Source organism: Mus caroli, unplaced genomic scaffold, assembly GCF_978045245.1.
Source record: "Mus caroli unplaced genomic scaffold, Mus_caroli_1 scaffold_14, whole genome shotgun sequence".
In the NCBI taxonomy this organism is placed as follows: Eukaryota; Metazoa; Chordata; class Mammalia; order Rodentia; family Muridae; genus Mus; species Mus caroli.
In genome coordinates this window covers 108,117,976-108,135,261 of record NW_028227269.1, presented here as the reverse complement: position 1 = coordinate 108,135,261, position 17,286 = coordinate 108,117,976, and positions in this window count along the sequence as shown.

Here is a 17,286-nt window from a genome sequence, read left to right as displayed (position 1 = left end):
TGTGTCTGTAGTAGATTTTAAGTTTTGAGTGACATCCTCTGCTTATCGGGCCCTGCTTAGTGCTTGTGTTGTGTTCCACATGCAACCCGTGTGAGCCTGTAGCTGCTGCCACGATAGCCATATAGATTTTACCCACACTCTAAGTCTATCCATATGAGGCTACAATGTTCACTTCAACTGTTATATATTTACTATATTTATTTTGCAAATCTACTGTTTTCTTTATAAGAACTATTTTATTTTATGCGTATAAGCATTGCCTGCATGTATGCCTATGTACCACATGCATGCCTGGAGTCTGCAGAGGCAAGAAGAGTTCTCTGGAACTTTATTTACAAATGGTTATAAACAGCCGTGTTTATGTGCTGAGAACTGAACAAGAGTCCTCTGGAAGAACAGCCAGTGAGCTTGACCACTGAGCCATGTCACAAGCCTGCCCCCTCTATTTTCAATAGGTCTGTTTTATCCTGGGTGAGCTGATTTCTCTTTAACATGTACCAGAGTCGTTGTTAGTGCAGGTCTGCTGTCAATGAATTCTCAATTATCCCTTATCTGAAGCTGCATTTATCTTAATCCCTCACAGATGTAGTCATGAATCTAGGTATCTAGTGTTCCAATTTGCTTTCTGTTCTTGTGATAATCCCAATGACCTAAAACAACATGAAGGAAGAAAGTTTCTTTAACTTACATTTCTGGGTCATAGTTCATCAGGGAGGGAAGTCAAGGCAGGAACTCAAGGCAGGAACCTGAAGCAGACCACGTGGAGGAAAGCTGCTCATTGGCTCATGCTCAGCTTGCTTTCTTACATAGCTCAGATCCACCTGACTAGGCATGGTGCTGCCCATAGTGGGCTGGGCCCTCCCACCAACCATCAGCTAAGACAATTTCTCACAGATATGGCCACAGGAAATCTGATCTGGCGATTTTGCATTTGCGGTTCTGTCTTCCCAGGTGACTCTAGGTTGTATCAAGCTGACAATAAAGACTAGCTAGAACACTGGACTGGCGGGTTTAAAATGCAGCATTTTAATGTTTCAAATTCATAACATTGAGACTGTGCTGGCCTTTCACAGGCTGGAGGTCATGTGACTGGCTGGTCGTGTACTTCATTTCCTTTTCTCCTCATGGCTTTCATGATTTTCTCTTTGTCTTTTAGCTGCTGGTTGATTTGTTGGCATCTGTCTTAGTTAGGATCCCACTGCTGTGAACGGGCACCATGACCAAGGCAACTCTTATAAAGAACAACATTTAATTGGGGCTGGCTTACAGGTTCAGAGGTTCAGTCTATTATTGTCATGGCAGGGAGCATGGCAGCATCCAGGCTGGCATGGTGCAGGAGGAGCTGGGAGTTCTACGCCTTGAGCCACAGGAAGTGTCTATCTCACTAAGCATAGCTTGAGGATATATATATATATATATATATATATATATATATATATATATATCAAAGTCAACCTCCATAGTGATACACTTCCTCCAACAAGGCCACACCTACTCCAACAAGGCCACACCTACTCCAACAAGGCCACACCTACTCCAACGAGGCCATGCCTTCTAGTAGTGCCACTCTCTATAGGCCAAGCATTCAAACACATGAGTCTATGGGGGCCAAACCTACCCAAATCACCATAGCATTATCCCATGGGTTTCAGATTATTAACTGTATAAAAGTTTTTCTTTATATTTTTCATTTTGAATAATTTTTATTGGAAGTATTTTCAAGTTCACAAAGTCTTTTCTATATCATATCTATTATGCCACTGTGCCTAATTTATTTTCTACATAGTTTTTCAAAGAATGAGTTAAGAAATTATTTAGATTTTTGTGTCTGGTACTTATGTGTGTTTGAATGTGGGTGTACACATGCCAGGTGCTCCTGTGCAGGTCAGAGGAGAGTCTTAGGAGTCCATTGTCCTTGCTTTCCACTTTGTTTGAGATATGCTCTGTCTATTGCTAGCCATTGCGTTTGTTGGACCAGTTTGTTTGTGAGCTGGGTTTTCTTGTCTCTGCCAAAGAAGAACTGGGGTCACTGGCGTGGGCCCTCCTTTGCTGTGGCTTCAGAGGAGGTGGGACCCAGGCTCTCCCACTTACACAGAGTGCTTTATCCCCCGAGCTGTCTTTCCAAGCTCAAGTACTATAAGTTTTAGAGGATTATTAGTCCTGAAGCAAAGTCAAAGGAAGGCTCAGGTGTTTCCTGTCTGTCAGTCTCCTGGCATCGTTGAATGCAAAGCTTCCCCATTATCAGCATTCTTCAGGGGCGTGGTTCCTTTCTGATGACTGATGAATCTCACTGATGTGTTTCCTCAGTAAAATCCGTTGTTTCCCTCTTGGTGGCTCCTTCTGTTGGTTGGCAGATGTTTTAGATAAGTATCAAATGTTATAGTGCTGTACATTTTATTAGATGTTCCAGGAGTCCCTGTAATTTCTTTTACCACTGCTTATACCTTGACACCTCCTGTGTTTACAAGCGCACCTGTGTTTACATTTCCACCTTTGTCGGTGATTTTGGATCTTTGTAATTTAAATTTTTCATCGTTTTTGGAATTCTTCTTCATCTAGTATATTTTCTATTGGGGGAAAATCATGTTTTCTAGTTTCTTTTACGTATATGTAATCTTAAATTTTATCTTGAATACTGGGAATGCCATCTGGATTTTGTTACATATCTCTGAAGAATGTTGATTTTTAAAAGGAGGAGAAGAAGAAGAAGAAGAGGAGGAGGAGGAGGAGGAGGAGGAAGAAGAATATTTATTTGGACTAAAAATTGAGTCTTGAAACAGCTACAACTCTTAGGTCAGTTCATTTTTTTTTCTAGCTTTAAGATCACTGACTCCCTCTCCCACATGCAGCTTAGACATCAGGAGAGAACTTGGCCCCTCCCAGTTCTTTTTTCCAGAATTACACTCTCACTCTGCAGTATCCCTGGCTGTTTTGAGCACTGCTCCTAGGTTCTTTGGGCCAGAACGACCCCCCCGCCCCGCCCCGCACATCTTCCTTTAGACACTTAACTGCATGGTTGACTACACTAACGTGCCCTCGGGGTAAGCGCTTCACAATTTTGCCTCATACCATTTTGTTTTCTCTCCAGACTCTGCCTATTTTCAGTGGAAGTCCATGCTTTTCATTTTTCTCCTGGGCTCACAGTTACTGTTTTTTTTGGGGGGGCGGGGTGGTGGTGGATAGGGTCTCTCTATGTAGCCACAACTATCCTGAAACTTGTCACTAAGTAGACCAGGTTGGCATTGAACTCAAAGGTTCCCTTTCTGTGCCTCCTGAGCCCTGGGATTAAAGGTTTGCAGCAGAGATGGGTCCAGAAACTGACTGACTCCCTAATAGCAGAAGGCAGGCAAATGCCTCCTCTTCACCTTATGATTAAAGGAGTTTTGATTTTGGGCAACGTGCATGGGACTTGATGTCTTTTTAAATATAATGTCTGGACTTCCCTTGAGTCAACGTCAACGTAAATGAAGACTCAAGATGCTATCAGCCCTGTTTTGTTAGGTCTTGGCTCACTTTTAATTGCATAAGAAGGATACAATCTTTTCTTCATTTACAACGTGTTCTGTAGCTTCGTGTTCCACTGCTCATGGGCATGACCTGTATCGTAAAATGCATTTGAAAGACAGTTTTAAATCTCTACATAACATTTTGTTACATGGATACAAACTAATTAACTTAGTTATTTCTTAGCTATTGTAAATTCATTTTTTTTATCTTGTTAATATCAGGTACTTTGCATATAAGTCTTTAACTGTAGAAAAAGTCTCTCTAACTGCCCCAGCCTGAACCAGTTTGCTGGGCTGATTGCTGCTTTCTGTATCTCTGTCTTGTTGACTTTTGGAGACCTTCCTCTGCTTATACTGTTTGTGATGCCTGCTAACTCAGAGCTAATTGTGCATGTTTCTGTGATAGTTAATCTTGACTGTCAAGTTGATTAAGTTGAGAAATGCCTAGGAGATTGGCCAGGCACACCTCGGGGTCTATCTGCCAAGGAGTTTCAGAAACAAATATATTATCAGGGTTCTGAAATAATGAATGGATTAATCCCTTGATGGAGTCACACAATTATGGCACTATTGGGGGGTAGGAGAGAGGAGATGGAGTTTACTTGTAAGGTAACTCATTGGAGGTGTGGCCTTGGGAGCTGTTTCTTGCCTGGGCCCCTCCCATACTGGTCTACTTGGTGTAAGCCATGATGAGGGCTACCTCATATTGGAAACCATTTTGCTACAGTTACACAAAGTAACAATGCTGATCCAAAACCTTTCTACTCCTCAGCATGGTACTGTGAGGTGACTGGAAAACTGAGTTACTGATTAGGAATCAGAAGAGAAAGGAAAGACTCTTTGTATAAAAGTGAAGTTGAATGCTTAAGAGAGACTCAATAAATGGAAATAAAGATAAGACTGCTGTGAGATCAGTTGGCTAAGCCAGAAGATAAGAGAGAAGTTGGCTAGTAAGATAGAAATTATAAAGGTGCACCATTTGCTTATTTGCATCTCTCTCTCTCTCTCTCTCTCTCTCTGTGTGTGTGTGTGTGTGTGTGTGGCAAGTGTAGTCATGCGCACAGGCCACAGCAGAGATGTGGAGGTCAAAGGACAATGCTTGTGAGTAAGTTTTCATCTTCTACTGTGGGTGTGTGTGTTCTGAGGATTGAACTCGGGTCTGCTTGTGAGATTTTGCTGCAATTGCCTCTATACACTTAAGCTATCTCACTGGCCTAAGAAGTGTACTTTGAGATGGACATCTTTAAGCTGGTGCTCCATTCAGCCGAAAGCAACTCAAACTGAAGTGGGGGTTGCTGCGATGGTTCATCTAAGGAGGTTATTGAGTTCTAATAGGCGAGTGTAGGGAGGCTTAACCCTTCACTGTAAGCTGATTGAAAGAGAATGTATAACTTTACGTAGTAACTTTTAGATAACTGCTTTTGGTCATTTGTGACATTTGTTGCCGCTTTTCAGTTTAATGGGCAGTTCATTGGGTTGACCAGTTGTCCCAATTTCTGATGGCAAAGTCATAAAAAAAAAAAAAGGAGATTCCATTTCTCCTCCATATAGATTCCCGGAAATGTAATTACTGAGTATTTTTGAGGCCATTAATCCACATTACCTAATTTCACATTTTAACTGCGTATCTGCAGCATAGATGCCGAGGAACGTGATTGCTGTGTGTTTTTAAAGCCATCAGCGTGTATTAGCTCATTTCCCACCGGAGTGTTTGTATCATGTTATACTGTTCCTTAACTTTTAGAAGGAATGTCTTTTCCTTCTTAAAAAAAAAAAAAAGCTGCTGTCTTTTCTCCAGCTTCAGTTGGCAATGACAGAGTGGAGTCCAGGGCCATTAGGCTGCAACTTCTTGGAAAAGGCCCCAGGATTCTCCTCTGCGCCAATGAAACAGAGCCCGATTCCTTTTTCTGCCTGAGATAGATATTTGTGAAGCTCCAAAGAAAATCCTAACCACAAGAGCATTGGAGCTGTTTGCCAAGTGTAACATAGACCTTGCTACCACTTTATAATTCTCAGGTAATTATATATTAGCTGTGATGGGGGACTGATCTCAGCGCCTAGGTGTAATGTAATGGCTTCTTAGCTGCGCTCAGAACTCAAGTCCCAGCTCCACCCAATCCAGTTGGTTCTCTGATCTCCACCACACGATGTCTGATTGTGCAGGGACGCGATGCTAGACGGGCGAGTCTGGTCATATCAAGGGACTCTCTGCAGGGTTATAAGATCAGGTCTATCGAATGAGCTAACCCTTGCTTACGCGCGCCAGGTACCGTTGGAAGTGCTTTTGGGGATCGCATCACCTTATTATCTCACGTAAACTTCGTAATTATCTCAAGCAAATGTCATAATGGCTCTCTGTGGTTGTTCAAAGATAACACTGAGCCTGGAGCCCTGCCTGCAGTTTCCAACTGTGTGAAGTGAGGATTTGAGTGTCACACTCTCCGTCCCCAGCCTGGATTTTTGTAATCCCTGCTAGTTTCATCTGTGTGTTGAGAGGAGAGAGAGAGAGAGAGAGAGAGAGAGAGAGAGAGAGAGAGAGAGAGAGAGAGAGAGAGAGAGAGAGAGAGAGACTTGAGACTTATTGGGTATCTGTACTTGATGCAGGTATTTTAAGATGCTTTACATAGTTAAGAAGATGTACCTACAGCATCTTATTTCAGATTTGAGAAAGTATCAGTTAAGTTAAATGACCTGCCTAAGGGCATCAAAGAGGTGTAAAGACAGAAATCCAGCAAAGACTGGATCGATTCTGAAACTGGCCCTGGCGGCTGCCTCACCTACAGAGCAGGGACTCCTGATAGCTGGCTGCTCACTGACATTACCCACAGAGGTTTAAAGCATGTATGGACAGAGCTTACAGTTCAGTTGGTAAAGTGTCAGACTGGCATGTGCAAGGCCCTGGGTTCAGGCTCCAGAACCTCATAAGCCAGGCATGATGATGCACACCTGTATGCCTATGCTTAGGAGGTTGAGGCAGGTGGATCAGAAATACCAGGTCATGCTCAGTTACATAGAGAGTGGAGGCTAGCCTGACCTACATGGGACCTTGTCTCAGAAATCTAAAACATTTAGGATCTAGTTCCAGAATTTCTGACTTAATTGTAGCTCAGCCACAGGAGTGGGATGTTTATGTGTGCATGTGTGTGTGTGTGTGTGTGTGTGTGTGTGCGTGCGCGCATGTGTGGATGCTCCATAACGCTCTTTTGGAGGTCAGATGGCCACTTTTAGAAATCACTTTTCTCTTGTCACCATGTGGGTTTCAGGAATCAAGCTCACACACGTCATCAGGCTTGGTGGCAGTGATCTTTACCCCTGAGTCATCTCACCAGCCCATGTGAGAGCAGGGGGCAGGTCTCATGGATGAAAGGTGTAACTTCGGCATTAGCTCAGTTTGCTAGAGTGGTGTGACAAAGTACTGTGGACTGGATGGCTTAGGACAAGAAATGTATTTTGTCATAACTCTGGGATTTGAAGTCTGAAGTCGAGCTGCACACAAGGCATTCTGACCGCACTCACCAAGAGTCCCCCCTTTCTTCTTCCCCATTCCTGGCAGTCTTTAGAGCTCCTTGGTATTTCTTGAGTTGTAGCTTCGAGGCTCCATTCTCTGTCTCCATCAGCACAGGGCTGTCATTCTCTGCTTTGTCTATGAGGACTCTAGCCATTGGAATTAGGACCCAGTTTAACCTACCATGACTTTACTTTGTCTTATTTCATCTGTACTAACACCATTGTCAAATAAAGCCAAGTTCATAGGCAAGCATTTTAGGGGACACCATTTGATGTAACAAGAACAAAAAAAATCAAATAAAATTGAAAATTTGAAGACTGCATGAGTCTCTTTTGGCACTAACAGAAATTCAGTTGGCTTGGTGTGGTGGCACATGCCTTTGATCAAGCATTTGAAAGGAAGAGATGGGTGGGTCTCTGGGAGTTTAAGTCCAGCCTGGTCTACCAAGTGAGTTCCAGGCTAACCAGAGCTAAACAATGAGACAGTGTCTCAAACAACAATTCAATTGTACAAAAGAAGGGGTTTCTTCACGGTGTTTCCATATGCAACTAGATTGTTCTCTGATCCCATCCTCTCTCACGTGTGAATCTTCCCCCAGATTCACACGTGAGAGAGAGCAGAGCATTTGATTTTGTGAGTCTGACTGATTTCCCTCAACGCAGTGATCTCCAGTTCGACTCCTTTTCCTACAGGTGACATAATTTCATTCGTCTTCATGGCTGACTGAAACTCCATTATGTACACAGCACATTTTCTTTACCCATTCATCCATCAGAACTGGATTGCTCCCATCACCTGGCTACCACTAACAGAGCCACGACAAAGATGGACGTGCAGGTGTCTCTGTAGTAATCGAACTTTGTTTACTTTTGGATATACCCAAAAACTATTTTAAAAAATTAAAAACATCTATTTTAAATGTCTTAAATACCCACGGGCTCCCAGCAGAAGCACACCCATACCACTGAATTTTGGAAGGATCTGCGTATGCCAACCTCTTTTTCTCTGGGTTCCTTTGTTAAGTTTGGGGCTATAGGAATGACATGTAGGGGACAAAAGACCTGGTCTGAATCATACAAGAACTTCACAAGTGGGGTTGGATCTCCATTTTCTTCTAGAAGCTTGGAAGACAAACGTTTAGAGACGTGAGAGGTACCACTGACTCGATTACAAGGCTTTATGCATGAAAGCAATGCAAACGGGGAACTTTGCTCTCAAACCATCCTTTTATGCAAATGTTTGTTTCTTATGATGGAAACTTGACAGAACTCTGACAGCACAAGGTCACAAACAATCTGACTCCTTAAGGGGTACGTATATGGTGAGCTGCATGGTCAGCTGTCAACATACCTGTCTTACCCTATCAATACCCACTCACCACAGAGGACACCACCCCTCCCTTGTGTTAAGAAGACCAGCCACCCAGGTCTTCCTAGCTCCACATTCAGTGTTTTGACTTTTGATAAACTAGTAGTTTTCAGTTTGAAAATGGCCACACAGGATTTCATTCCAACAGACAAACCAATAAACAAACCACCACTACCACCACCACAACCAACAAAAAGCCCCGCCAGTTTTGAGGCGTAAGGAGATGGCTCAATGGTAAAAACATATGCTAAGTGTGATGGTTTGTATATCACTCAGGTGGTACTGCTTGTGAAGGAATGAAGGGATCATGGAAAGAAGCTGAGGCTTAGCACTGTGAGAGGCCAGGGAAGTCCACTAGAGAAGGTGAAGCCTCAGCTGTAGTTGATGGCCCAGGACTGAAGGGGTCATGCAAAGGATTTGAGGCTTGGCAACCTGAAGAGAGCCTATGAGAGGCTACTGGTGAAGCCTAGTTGGAGTGGAACACCCTAATGTATTGGAGATGTCAGTACCATGGGATGATCACCAAGAACAGCAGCCGTAGTGGAGTGGATCAACCTGAGCTTAGAGTGCTACAGAGGGCAGAGCTGAAAAGTGATGCTGGCCCTTAGGAGGAGTCCAAAAGATCAAGTGGAATCCCAGACACTGAAACAAGAAGCTGTAACATTGAAATTGCCTTGGAGACTCAAAGATGTTAAAGATGCCAGAGCCATGGGATACATGCTGAGGAAAGCTGCTAATAGGGAGTGGAACCAGCCCAGGAGAAAGCAGTTTGTTGCAGTCAACAAAGATGAAAAAGGAGTGGAGATCTGAAGACCACTTTGACATCAGCCATGGAGATGCAGAGTTTGGAGTTTGCCCAGCTGGTTTCCCGCCTTGCTTTGGGGATTACAGATAATTAAGTTGAATGAATTTCAGAAGAGACCTTGAACTTTGGACTTTTAACATTGTTGCGGCTGCTATAGACTATGAGGACTTTGAAAGTTGCACTAAATGCATTTTGCATTATGCTATGTTAGTATGGCCCCCATAGACTCATGGTTTTGAACAAGTCTATGGGGACCAGGGAGTAGAATGTGATGGTTTGTATATCCTTGGACCAGGGAGTAGCACCATCTGAAGGTGTGGCCTTGTTAGAATAGGTGTGACCTGGTTAGAATGGGTGTGCCACTGTGGGTGTGGGCATAAGATCCTCACCCTAGTTGCCTGGAAGTCAGTCTTCCACTTGCAGCCTTTGGATGAAGACATAGAACTCTCAGCTCCTCCTGCGCCATGCCTGCCTGGATACTGCCATGCTCCCACCTTGATGATAATGGACTGAAACTCTGAACCTGTAAGTCAGCCCCAATTAAATTTTTTTTATAAGACTTGCCTTGGTCATGGTGTCTGTTCACAGCAGTAAAACCCTAACTAAGATACTAGGCAAGCAAGAAGACCTGAGTTTGAATCCTTCAGACCCATATAGAAGCCAGGCAGGGACACATTGGCCTGCAGCCCCAGTGTTGGGAGGTAGAGGCAGACAGATCCTAGGAGCTCACTGACCAACCATTTTCTTAAAACAGTGAAATGCAGGTTCAGTGAGAGACCCTGTCTCAAAAAATAAGGTCAAGTGTGATAGAGAACACCCTAGCTCTTCTGTCCACCACATGTGTATACACACACAAACATGTACGCATGTATATTTGACACACACCACACACACATACACATACAATACACACACACACACACACACACACACATCATTCATACATGACCCACACTTTTACCTGATGAGTCACCCCATTCCTTAAAGTTCTCATCAAACCCCTACCCCCAACTATCTGAAGCTGTCTTTGAATCGGGCTTATTCGTGATGTAGACACACACGACTCACAGTTTGTCAAGTCACCCAGGTCAATACAGTAATTGGTATGGAAGCTGGGACTCTTCTCTTTACAGAGCTCCGTCAGTCTGCAAAGTCCCAGTAGCAACAGTTAGGCAATTCCTCAAACAATCATCCCCGTTTCTACTTGGGGAGAACCCCCTGGCTTTTCTGTCTCAATTTTACTTTCCTTAAAAAGGTTACAGCTGAACGTAAGTCTGCCACAGCAGTCCTTAGGCAAGAAAGAAAGGCAGGTTGACAACCTATTTCTCCATAAGTGTCCCAGAATCAAATTTCCCAAGGTTCATCAGATGATGTTACTGCAAAGTCTTCGGCTAGGCGTGCAAGGCTGCAGAAAGATGAGGGCTGGCTTGTGTGTTTATGAGCTGGGTCCCGGTGAGGACTTTGGCAATGACAGCAGGGAGGAGGGAGATGCGTTGCCATGGCTCGCAAGCCTGCTTTCCAGTTAATGTGCATTATTAAGAGTGTCACAAATCCCTAATAAGCTGCAATTTATTGTGGAGTTTTAAATTGCCTACCCGTTTGAGAACGACATGGTGCTGGTGAGGTCTTTTTTTTCTGTGGCCCCCTAAGTCATGGAACAAACACCTGTTCACTCTATAAGGAAAGGGATTAACCCGTGCAGTACGTGATAAAACATAAAACCCACAAAAGAGGTGCTTGCACGGCTGTTCATTTAGTGAAGCCTTTAAGATGGAGGCTAGCGGACTGGAGAACTGAGGCACACAAAGGCACGAGGTTAGCCCATTAAATGCAAAGTGCCGGGAAAATAGATGTGAGCTTGAAGTTTGATTGAGTTTCACTCTAACCAACAAGGCCACACTCACTCTCTGATCACTGGAATTGATGAATGTCAAAATTCTCGAATCTGAAAAACAAAACAAAAAACACACAACGCCCCCCCTCCCCCCGCCGGCCCCAAAGATCTTCTTTAAGTCCTGGGATGTGTCCCAAGGGAGTCTACTGAGTATCAGCATGTTCCAAGTGATCCCTGGTCACAGCTGAATGGCCATCTCCCTCTAATATGGACAGACTCAGGACAACAGTCCTTGCTTTGAGAGCAGAGGGACTGAGTGGAAGATGCCACTGTTCATGGACATTTGGCTCTTTGTCCGTGGCCGTGTCGTCATGCCTCCCGAGTTACCGTCAGCTTGTAGCAGATGAGTGCAGTGACTGTGTTTGATCCACTCCTGAAAGTAAATGGCGGCCAAATACAGGGGAAGCTGGTGAGGCTGAGTTAATAGCTAGGATGTGGTGGGTGTGGTGTTTATGTCTCTTGTTGTACCTCTGGGTCCTTGCCTGTTGGGGGTTTTAGACAAGCATTGCCCAATTTGCTTCTTTGTCTCCATAGATGGGAGTAGGAAGGACAGGGAGGGAGTTGGGCTGGTTTTCTGTAGTTCATCTTGGCAGACAGCCCTGTGGCTGACCTTGAAGCACAGGTTTTCTCTCTGGTATAGCTGTGAGCAATAAGAAGATAATTTTCCATCCCAGGTAAAATGGCATTTGAGACTGGAGTTTGTGCTTTTGATAGGCTTGGAAGTGCTGACTCTGGTTTTAGTGACACCTCAAGATGCCTCCTGTCAAGTCAAGAGTTTGCGGATCAATGCCACCCTGCCTGTGCAACACCGTGCTTCTGAACATGGATCTATACCTTAAGGTGAAAGGAGTCATCGTGTGCAGCTGCAGGCCGTAGGTGGGCATTCACTGTGGAAACTCTGCTGCAGCCACTGTCGGCCCTTTGACACTGTGGAGTCAGTGGGAGCTTCAGCTGAGACCTGGGTTTCACACCGTGTTCTCTCCACTGTGTCTCTGTCCAGCAAATGATTTGACATCTCTGCACCTCGATTTCCCAAATGCTAAGAAGATGTGATAGCAAACACGTAACCAATAGGCAAGAAAGGCACCTAGCCACACAAGCCTGATGGCCCAGGTTCAGTCCCTGGAAACTACATAAAATCAAGAATCTGGAGATGGTGGCCTGCATCTGGACTTCCTGCACCCCTACAGCAAAATGGGAGGTGAAGACAGAATTACCCAGCTCAAGGGCTAGCCAGCTTGGAGTAGACAGCAGCTGCAGAGAGACAGGAGAGACCTACCCTGTCTTAACTAGATATAAGGCTAGTACCAACTCCTGGAGTTCTCTTGATCTCTAATGCATCTCTCCCCCCCACACACACACATCACATACATGTATGCACACATACATGCACTCATGCTCATGCAAGTACTAAAACAACAACAACAACAACACAGCTCCCACCCCTTTGTTCCCAGCAGCAGCAGTCTCCCTCCAGATCTCCCCAAGCTCCTTCGAATCTATAACAAGAATATTATGTCTGCATGTCTGTGGGGAGCTGTGGTCCTTTTGAGAAGGAGCAAGGCACAGACACAAGTTAAGTGCATCCAAATGTAAACAGCCTTACAAAGAAAACAGAATTTCCTTCTCAAGCCTTAGGGGAAACAACTGGTAAATCCATGAACCAGAAGGAGGGGTCAGAACAAGACAGGAAAGAAACACACACACCATGGGCTAAATGGGCTCTCAGGAGCACCCATCTTTAACACCTGGGGAGTTGCAGCCCAGCTACCTGTAGGAATGTTTCTGCTCCTGGAAACTAGAAGTCCTGCATTTCCACCAGCCAGACTGAGCAATGGGAAGGCTGTCTGTCCCTAAGAAGGCGTGTGTGGTGTTGGTCCTCAGTAGCAGGAAGGTTGTGGCAGTTTCTGGGGAGATTATAGTTCAGGTATAAGCCACAGCAGATCAGCATCCATCTGAATATTAGGTCACTGTTCTCCAGAAGCCACAGGCTATGGGGAACAAAGCAGAGATGCTTAATAGGGGTATCATCTTATTGCTTAAGATGGTGATTGCTGGTTGAATTTTGACTCGTCCTCTTGACTTCTGTCACCTGGATTTCAAAGTGGTCAGACAGATTCCTTCAGTGTTTTGGTTTATACTGTTAGAAGACCAGCATTCAGAAGACTGAAGGTGGGATCTGGCTCTGAGTGGATGCTTGATCCTGCTACTGTCTGAGGGATGGAGAGGGTCTAGCTTCTTGTCTCTGATGATGGGAAAATGCCTTCCAGAATGGAAAGCATTCTTACTTTGTTACTGTTTGTGGCTGTGGATTCTGTGGCCATACCAAGAGTGGCCTTGAGAGGTTGGCAAAGGCTCTGATGCTCTGTCTGGCCCCCATTCCTGAGCGGTGTGGCCCTGAGTCCCATACACTTTTTTCTATGTATCTTTCCCAGGGCCTTCCTAGCTATCTCCATCTTTCTATCCCAGTGTTGTCAAACCTTGGAGGCAACCTGCCCCAGCAGAGGGAGGGAGATGACACCTGCAGCCCCTCAGCTCGAGAGCCACTTTGTGGTCTGAAAGTTACACAGGGGGCTGTGGAACAGAGGTAGCATCATTGGTAAGTGCTTCTCATGCAGGGGTGGTGAGGTGAGTTCCTTCACTAAAACCCATGTCAAAAGCTGGCCACAACAGCACCTGGTTTAATCCCAGCTCTGTGGAGGCAGAGACTGGAGGGTCTCTGGGATTCTCTGACTAAGCAGCCCAACAAAACTCATGATTTCTAAGTCAATGTGGGATCTGGGGTCACAAAACAAGGTAGACAATGTCCTGAGGAAGGATCCCCAAGACTTATCTTTGGTGTCCCTGTGCAGACATGCATATCCACCCCAAGGATCTTACACACACCCGGAGGCAGACAAAGCATTTTACAATGAGTGTCTGTCCCAGGTATGTCATGACCCAGGACATGGGGTGAACACTGATTTCAGGGGTTCTCTGTTCCCAACCTTGTGCTCTGGCTGGGGCAGGGTGAGAGCTGAGAGCCGCGAGGTTCACCAGCAAGCCAGCCCTGCAGGACTGCTGTTCCCTGACCCCTGACAAATGGACGTATTCATTACACCAAAGACTGGAAGCATAAAATGTGGTACATACTTAAGGAACTATGCACACAGCTAGGTTTATTTTTCTTATCTGATTTTTGCTGGTGCAGTGTGAGAACACTGTTGAATACTTGGCGGCTGCCTTTCCATACTTGAGTTGTTTGTCATTTCTGGGGCTGCTGTTGCTGTTATGATTTCCCTTTTGGGAGGAATTTACAGGCACATGTTGACCCAGCTGAATGGGAACAGGGAACAGCAGGGATTTTACAAACAGGGACCATCATGGGCTGGAAAGCATGGATTCTGGTCCCTGTAGTTTCCTGCTGGACATTTATGGCATTGCCCGGTTGGTCATTTAATGCACTACAACCCATTAAGAAACCCAAATACCCTCCAGCCTGGGGTTAAAATCAACCTGACTTTCTTTTCTGTGGATGCCTGCTTTGTTGTGGAAATTTCAAGAAGGTTGGTTCTTGGTAGCAACAGTTGCTAGGTTAGGTATGCCTGCTTCCAGAGCCAGCAGAGAGGGTGGGAAGGTGAGATGGAGCCAGGACTGGACAGCTGGGACAGATAGGGGCCTGCGGTGAAGGGTCAGGCTGCATAGTGGCCACAGTGTTCTACCTGCCCCTGCTAGGATCCTGCTCTAAGCGACATTCCCTTCAGCTTCCATTTCTACAAAAAGCTAAACATCATCGCCTGGGATCACTTAGGGGCTCACTAGCAGCATGTTTTAGACATCTTCACTTCCCAGGGATGGGACCCAGGAGCTCATAGATGTGTGGGCAAAGCAGGCACTGTTACTAGACTACAACCACACTCAAGCGGGTAGGGTTGGGGCCTTTGCAGTCACCTTGGATGCTGCGAGCATCTTGCCAAGAGGCTGCTACAGTGTCAAAGGCTGCTACAGCTGGTGTTTGCATGGCTGGCTTTCCGGTCTTTCCACATGAGGAACCTTTCTGACTATAGGTGCTACTATCAGAGCCTCCCAGCTGACTTCTAAGTTTAATCTCAAGAAAGAGTCCCCATGGTGCAGTTTCTTGCCTTCCTCATTTGACATCCTAATTTCCCTATAGCTTCCCGGGCACCCTGGAATACCTTACAGGCCTGCTTTTGCATTTTCATGCTGTTAGGACCCTTCCTGAGGGTCCAGGAGGCAGGGTCTGCTGCCTGGAGAAAGGGAGTTAGGTGACAACTGTAGAGAGGACATGCCTGGCTTGTTTCCAGAAAGACAAGTTTTCCACGGGAGGAGTGATGTTCTCCTCAAGGCAGAGGCCAGTAAAATGGGAAAAACCTGGACCAATCCATAAGGCAAGCAAGCCCAACAGAGATGGGAACTAGAGAGGAAAGGTTGGGGTCTTATTGTCGTGGGTGGATGTGGTGGTTTGAATATGCTTGGCCCAGGGAGTGGCACTATTAGGAGGTGTGGCCTTGTTGGAGGAGGTATGCCACTGTGGGCATGGGCTTTAATACCCTAGTCCAAGCTGCCTAGAGATCAGTCTTCTGCTAGCAACCTTCTAATGAAGACGTAGAACTCTCAACTCTTGCCTGCCTGGATGCTGCCATGCTCTTGCCTTGATGATAATGGACTGAACCTCTCAACCTGTAAGCCAGCCCCATTTATTAGTGAGAGTTGCTTTGGTCATGGTGTCTGTTCTCAGCAGCAAAACTCAAACTAAGACAGTGGACGTCTTTTGTTTGAGATTGAGATTTCCCTGTAGGCTTAGGAGACAGGCAGGCAGGTTGGAGCTTGGCAAGAGGTGTCAGGTGTTGGGGAAGTGGGATGGAGCCTCGGGGGAGCAGGGGAGCCATGCACTGCTAGGAGGAAGGGAAATGACAAGGGAAGAGGAAGAGAAGCCTTCAGAGCTGAGTGAGATTGGAGGGAGAAGAGAGAGGCCATTGCCTCCTGGGAGGGAGCTAAAAACAAGAGTCCCAGAATTCAAGCCAGAATTGACCTCTAGTTGGAGCCCAGCTTCCTGGGGACCGGGGATCCTGTTGTGTTACCCATTGCTTGGGCTGCAGTCAGAACAGAGAACTGTGGGTTTCCTTTCCATTGTTAGCAGGCTCCTGAAGTGACTCCTTGGGACCACTGTCCATGGCCATTGTCAATAGAGCACACAAGGTGGATAGCACAGTCCCTGCAGGGCCAGTTGACCAGCTCCATGTGTGTGTGTGTGTGTGTGTGTGTGTGTGTGTGTGTGTGTGTGTGATTGGGTGAAGGCTGGCGTTTCTGAATGGAAACTCTTGAGATCCTACCCCTCCCGAGGATTTGTAAGCTATTGATGGTTGCTTGAAGAGGGAGGGATGCTTTCTTGAGTGGTGTAGCTATTGGCAAAGTAAGCTGCCCATACCTCCATAAATAACCCTTCACCCATACTCCTATGAGAATCCCTAACTAAACTTACTGGATCACACATATTAAAAAAAACCAGACATGGGACAGTGGAAGGGGCTAGCTGGGAAGAAGAAAAACTTTAGCAGAAGTAAGGAGGGAGCAAGGAACGGGGCAGAGTGAGTGTGCTCATACGCGTAATTGAAAATATCATTACAAGAGTCATATAATTAATATATCCCAATAAGGAAAAAGCCATACTTTAAAGTGAAAGGTAAATTTGTGGGAAACAACAAGCCTCACCTTACTGATTTCCAGCAGATGTGCCTGCAATACCTCTGTCCTCAGTTGGTCTGATCTTTAGAGCTCACTTCCTCCTGCTTCTCAACTACTTCACCTGACTGCTGCCTCCATGTTACAGCTTGCGAGCTCTGAGCTGTCCCCTCTTCCCTCTGCCCACACTCATCATTTTCAGGAACTCTGCCTTGTAAACTGAACGTTGCAGACTGCAGTCACAGGGCCAAGCCCCTCCCACGCCCTGGCTTTGTAAATAAAGTTTTATTGGGACACAGCCAAGGGTACTCATCTACATATCATCTATGGCTGCCTCTGATGGCACAGCGGGGTAGAGTGGTTGCCACAGAGGCCACGTGACCTGCAAAGGCAGAAATATTTACTGTCTGCCTCTTACAGGAAAGGTTGCCAATACCCCTGCTGTGAGAGGTGCTGCTGGCGTGTCTAATTCGTTGAGGTCTGGAGTGCAGAATTGTGGAGGGTTTTTTTTCCCCCTTTATTC